We start from the raw sequence: 6,786 nt of genomic DNA on the forward strand, positions 1-6,786 counted from the left end.
CCATCATGAAGACTGTGATAGTTTTTGGACCAGAAGAGAATACTTACCTATGATGAAAAAATTTGGTGGCTTTATTTTTCTTTTACAGAAATTTTATTTTTGATCCCCATTTTTCATCTGTCACCGTTGAAAGGATATTGAAGATTGAGAGTATATTGGGTGTTTTTATAGACAGCCAACTTTTTAGTTGTGTGTAGTTTCTGAACTGAAAATGTTCAAATACAGTGCATTTCAAATGCAAATGTAAGTGTGTTATTTGTGAAGATATTCTCATGTACCGCACCTCATGTTCTTGTTTTATTTTGAAATGGAATCAAAATTAAAGTTAGCAGCATCCGTCAATCAGTGCAAGAAAGATGAGAATATGTGAGTTCATCTTCGATAGGCCTTTAATGTTGATGTGCACTACTCATTTCGATACTATGTGCATAAATATGAAAAAACAAAAATATTCAGAGCTTTATGGTATGAGAAGTGGACATTTCATGTGCTGTATTACATAAAGATTTTGTTTGTTTGTTTGTTTTTCATGGGCAAATCCATTGCTACAGAAAGACTTCATTGGCTGGAAATGAAAGCTTGCCCACAAGTTGCTAAAGGTTGTTAACAGCCTAACTTCTGTTGTAATTTCGATATTATTGCAAAGATGTTTTTTCTGCCTCTCTGTCTCGCTCTCTCTCTCTAATTACAGTATGTTCAGACAGTGATTCTTCACCTCGAGGATGAGGATAAGCTCTATGACATGCCAAGTGTCACACAGGTGAGTTAGATAAAAAATCAGTCACTTTGTTGACGAAATGACTGATTTCTGATTTCGTAACGAAATAGACCATGCGACACATTGGCGCCCCATAGAGCTCATCCTCGAGGTTAAGGATCACCGTCTGAACTAATAACTTCTGACACATGTGTAAATGGGACTTGCTAATTCTTCATGTTGGAATGTGTTGAATACTACTATAGTCTTGCATTATTGTTCATCTGTCTGAAAGGAGCAATTAGCTGCCAAATTAGGATTCATGGTAATATGATCTGCATTGCTGCATTTTGAATTTTATTACATGTCACATTTCATGGTTTGTTTTGTTTTTCAATGCTGAAATTTTATTGTGGCTGAAATATTTGGTGTGATATATTCTTGGCAAAATGTGTTCAGCATGCCAATGAATGCAAATGCTTGATCTTGAAATTGCTGTGATATACAACATACGATGTACCTTGTATGCTTTGTTTTTCTTTCTTTCTAGCTTCTGGGGAATGAAGCAAATTCAAATTTCAGTCTTTTTGCAGATGGCAAAAGTTCATTGACCACTGTGCAATGTCTTAGAAGAATTCATTGCTATCTTTGATGTGCTAGTGCAAGTACAGAATGAAAAAGGGGCATGAAATTAGCAATAAACGGCAAACTTCTTTTTTTTTTTGTCAGACGGGAAGCAGATAATGCGAGATTTTGTTGGTGTTCATTTCAACTTTGCAAGATGGAACTCGTGAGACTTTAGAAGGAACTTTCTCTCGACTATTAGGAGACACTTTTTTGAAAACTGTATTCTTACGTGACCGAGGAATGGAATCTGGCACCAGCAGCACCGGTTTGTTTGGCATGTAGTAGAGTCAAATACAGTGTGCTCCCGTTACAACGAACATGGTTATTACAAAATTCCAGTTGCAACGAAATAAAAATTCAGACTGGAACATTATTGGTTCTATGTATTTTTATTGTTTATTTGTTCGGTTACAACAAAATTTTGATATAATGAAAGAAAACTGCTGGTCGCGAGGACTTTGTTATAACGGGAGTCCACTGTGCAACATGGACAAGATGAGTAGGGACCTTTACTGAGCAATGTCCCTGCGGCGCGTAGCTCAAGTGAATTCTGATAAATGCTGTTTTAGTCTGAGAATGTATGTAACATAACATCTATTGCTTATATTAACATCCAATATTAATTTTTATTTTTTATCTTAATATTTAACTTGTATTAAGTGATAGAGTTCTTTCTTGGTGTCTTCATGATATGAATAAAAACTTCACTTTATTATCTTATTTCACAAGATGTCTGTAGTTGGTCTAATGTACTTGATTCTCAAATATAAGACTAACAAACAGCAGCTGTGTAGCTGTTTCTTCTAAGCCGAGAGCAGCTTATTTATTTTCTGAAATAGCAGCTTTTATCTTTCCTGCACGGCACATCTTTTTTCTTGTTTTTCTCAATAAAGGAGGGAAAAGTCTTGTTGTCTGTCTGTTTATAAAGTTTGAAGAGAGTAGATAATGCATGTATATTAGATATAAATAAGCTGCTTGATCAAACACTTGACTACACTTGTACTTACTTGGATCTTTTCCTCTTTAAAATATTTCAAGATTATCTCTTTGATGTACAATTGTACGTATTGATGTGCCAATGAAGAATTACAGTAATAATGAACTTGAACATTGAGATTTTGATTCACTTTTTCAACTCAGTCTGTGTATGCGTGAACATGTAGGTGTCCAGATACTGCGGGACATGTTATATTGTCTTTAACTCCTAGTATGCTTTCAGTGCTGATTATGTCAGGAAACCCCATAGCATTGTACACACTCTCAAAAGTCCTTTGTACAGAAAGGGTTAAGGGAAACTCCACTATTAGAGCATTGTTCAAGTTGACTTTAAAGGGTGAAGTCAATCAAGTCATCAAATGTGGACTAAGACTGTTAAAGGATGTGACAGAGATAACCAGCAGCACAAAGAATTATGTTTAAAAGAGAAAAGGAATGTGAAAGTTTCATTAAAAATGTTGACTGATGAATGTTATGGAATTGCAATTATGGAGTTCCTTACATGTTTGAGGCTTGATGCTCTTGATCACTTATTTCGTATTAAGTCCCATTACACATTTATCATTTGCTGAGTGCAGAAGGAATTTATTTTAAGAATCCTATTCTGTCCATAATCTGCCATCTATAAAAGCTCATGCCAGGAGAGTTCATTGTTACACTCTTGCAGCACAAGGATAACGGTAATTTGATGGAAAATACATTTGTAATGATCTTTTCTCCACTCAGTTCATACTAAAGGACATTTTGTGAAAATTGATAAGTATGTGTAATCCAATGAAGCACTAGCAAGGCAAGTACATTTGCCTTCTATTATCTACCTAAGCGAATATTAACAATTCATTAGTATGGCAAAGATCCTGCAAATTCGCCAAAGCCCACATCTTACTTTAATTTTGGGGTCTATTTTACTGGAACTTTCAAGTTTAACAAATGTAAAACTTGACATGATGCCAACTACAGGCAACATCAGTGCAAGGAGTGAGATGTGGGGGGAAAAGATGATTTTGCAAGCATGGTGTGTGTGTTTGTGTGTGTGAATACAGGTATATACAGTACTGTAAAAGTGGATATTTTGGCGTGACTAATTTTTCGCGCTTGGCTGGGTAAGAAGAGTTTCGTGTGTTTTTAATTCCGCGGTATCAAGATATTATCTACGGGAACATATGACAAGCAAAATATTCTCGTGCTTTTATTTTCGTGCTAGTTTCTAACTGCGCGAAATGCACGAAAATTTCCGCTTTTACAGTATATAGGCCTACAGTCAACTCTGCACAAGTTGATCTTGACAGGACTGGGGAAAATGCAGTAACTTGTCACGTGGTATTCGACTTCTGAGTGTACATATGATGAATATAAAGACACAAGGGTATGAATTATCGACTTCACCAATTATTCGACACATGCACTGTCTACTTAGGCTGAATTGATTGTAAACATATGTACGTACATGTATTTTACTTATGTTTATACATCTCTCCCTCTCTCTCTCTCTCTCTCTCTCTCTCTATACTTATGAGGATATTTATATTTAACCAGTAATGACAAAACACAGACACAAAAACTACAATTATACCAACTTGATCAATCCATTCACCATTTTTCTCACAAAAGTGTTTATTATCTGCCCTTGCACAAGAGAAATATTTACAATAATTCACATGTGAATTTATGAGCTACAAACCGACACTTAAGCGCAATACAATTTACATTCAGAAATATAATTTTCTGCAACTAGGCAAGACCATAGAATATCATCACTGCACAGTTGAAATCGAATCTCCATCAAAGGCAACAGCATCATGATTGGGTTTATACATTATTAATCTATGTCAACTTTATAAAACTTTTATTGGGGGGCAGGGAGGGTTCATAAGTAACTTCAGGCACTGAAAGTGTCACAAAAGTCACAGCTATAGATCTAAAGAGAGGAAAATAATGATTGACTTCATAAGTTTTTCATGTACTCCATTCAAATAGATTTCTATTTGCAGCTTCACAGATAGATCAACCGTTCAAGTATACCATGTAATTATTCATTGGAAATAAACGTTGATGTAGTATTATGAGACTAAAGTCTCTGTAAATATGTAGGCCTAAAGCTTCTAGAATACATGTATGTACGCTATGCAAGACATCATTTTCACACACTGTTGCTTCAAACATTTTCCCAAAAAACTTCTGTCTCTCTTTCGAGACATAAAGCTGCAATACACTTGTATTGTGCTTTCAAACTATCACTACACATCTCGCATTCCATACCTACAATCGCAACTGTTCCATAAATCTTCATTTTACATTATGGAAGAGTTTCGTCAGAACAGTTAAAATCGATAAAAATACAGGATTCTCCCTTGTATGCTCATGCTTATATGGTCTCCCATGCACAACAGAAAGCCAGTTTGTAATTAGCTCATGTACACCTTGGTACAAATGACCTTTCTTTTTTCTCAGTTGGTTAGGCACTTCACTCGTTTTCAAAGCGGTATAATGCATAAGCTTGCCCGACATAACAATTCATGGAATTTGTGTTCAAACAAAGTATGAACTTGTGTTTAGACCAGGTGACCAGAATAGTCCGTCAGTTGACGCTTTAGCAGGCATCTAATTCATTGTTTTGTATCGAATGCAATAACAACCTTTTTCTTTTGATATTGCCACATACCAGGCTTGCTGTCAGGTGGATGTGCTGGCAAGCACTATTTAGATAAGGATCACTTGAATAATCATCACATCACAGATGCTTATCTCAGTGACTTAATAAACCAAAATGCCTGTTGGTACAAATGACCTTTTTCTGCTCATGCGCAAAGTGGAATTACAAACTGGTCTATTTACGGGAGATAAGGTTAAATGTCACAACATTAATCCCAAAACTGTCATGGATACATTCTTCTGGTAATGAACAAATTCAATCCTTAAATGTTGCACACAGATTTCACACAAGGTACATTGCACCTTTATGCAATTAGCTACTTATGAGTAGTACACTGTATTCCTGCTTACTGGATTACATCAACATTAACCTGTTGAGGACAAGTCCCGAGTATACTCGGGCAAGTGTCTATGAGAAATGTGTGTTGTAGCAAAATCAGCCCATCCTCAACGGGTTAAGGTAGTTCCTACATACAGAAGAAAACAACGGCGCAGAAAATGAATATAGATGCATAGTATAAGACACAGAATACACATAAACAAATAATTTTTCATGAAACAACAGCTTAATTGCATACCATATAACCTTGCCTCCTAAAACTGAATGCTACACTATATGCCTAAACACCTTTCATCAACACTAATTCTAAAACATCTTGATCAAGACAAATGCCAAAATTAAATAGGAAAACAAATTAAAGACCTTCAAAAGAGTAGAATTGGCCATTCAAACTACAGTTGCAACCTATAGCTGGCGGGGTCATCCGCATTTATTGTACAATTTGTAAGTGTGGAAAATGATCAGAACATATTCCATAAACAGCTCAGATTGAAGACTAGCTAAAACTTCAAGAGCAGTTGCATTTCCCATACACACGACACACACCGGTTAAGACTGTGTGTACTCCAGCGATTCAATGTACATATGTTCATCAATACTATTGAAGACCACTATTTTTTGGTGAATGGGCTACCCTGACAAAAGATCAGAAATAAATAAATAAATAAATGAATAAATAAATAGATGAATAAATAAATAAACGAACAAATGAATGTATAAATAAGTAAATCAATCAATAAATAAATCAATAAATAAATAAGAACATAAATAAATAAAAAAATAAACAAACAAACAAATTGTACTAGTCCCTGGGCACTTCCAGTTCTGCTTATTAGCCTTTGGATTTCAATCTGAAAACATAACTGCACTTAGCTAACTACTTACTGTAAACATGATATATTCGCGGCATGAAATTTTCGCGAATTGGAGCCGACAGCCTTTTTCGTGGCATGAAATTTTCACGAATTGCCACTGGCGTTCAATGCATGTAGTGTAGACAAAAACTTTCGCGTGCATTTTAATTTCGCAAATTTCGGCGCTCGCAAAATCCGCGAAATTAAAATGCACGCGAAAATTCCTCGTTTTACAGTATACAGGAATTACGATTATAATTCAATAGTCTAGTGCCTTTGAGGTTACAAACTATTAACATTTTTATATGATTCAATGTCTTCAGCTGACAAACTCATATAATACAAGACTCAATGCTTTCAGTTTGGAAGTTGATACCATAGTCTACAAGACTCTTGTTAAAACAAATAAATAACAAGGTGTTGCAAATATTAAATAGCTTTAATACAAACATACGACATGGACAAGGTGGAAAGTCATGAACACACAGACCTCTTCTTGCTGGAGAAAATGGAGATAAACTTGCACAAAATGCACACCATGTAGCTGTCTTTAATATGGGATTTTAGAAAATGGTAAATGACACAAGTTAGAACTTGTATGATGTGATGCATGACAATCA

The sequence above is a fragment of the Diadema antillarum genome, unplaced genomic scaffold (assembly GCF_040938485.1).
Source record: "Diadema antillarum isolate AM-2024a unplaced genomic scaffold, OU_Dant_1.0 scf00000106, whole genome shotgun sequence".
Lineage (NCBI taxonomy): Eukaryota > Metazoa > Echinodermata > Echinoidea > Diadematoida > Diadematidae > Diadema > Diadema antillarum.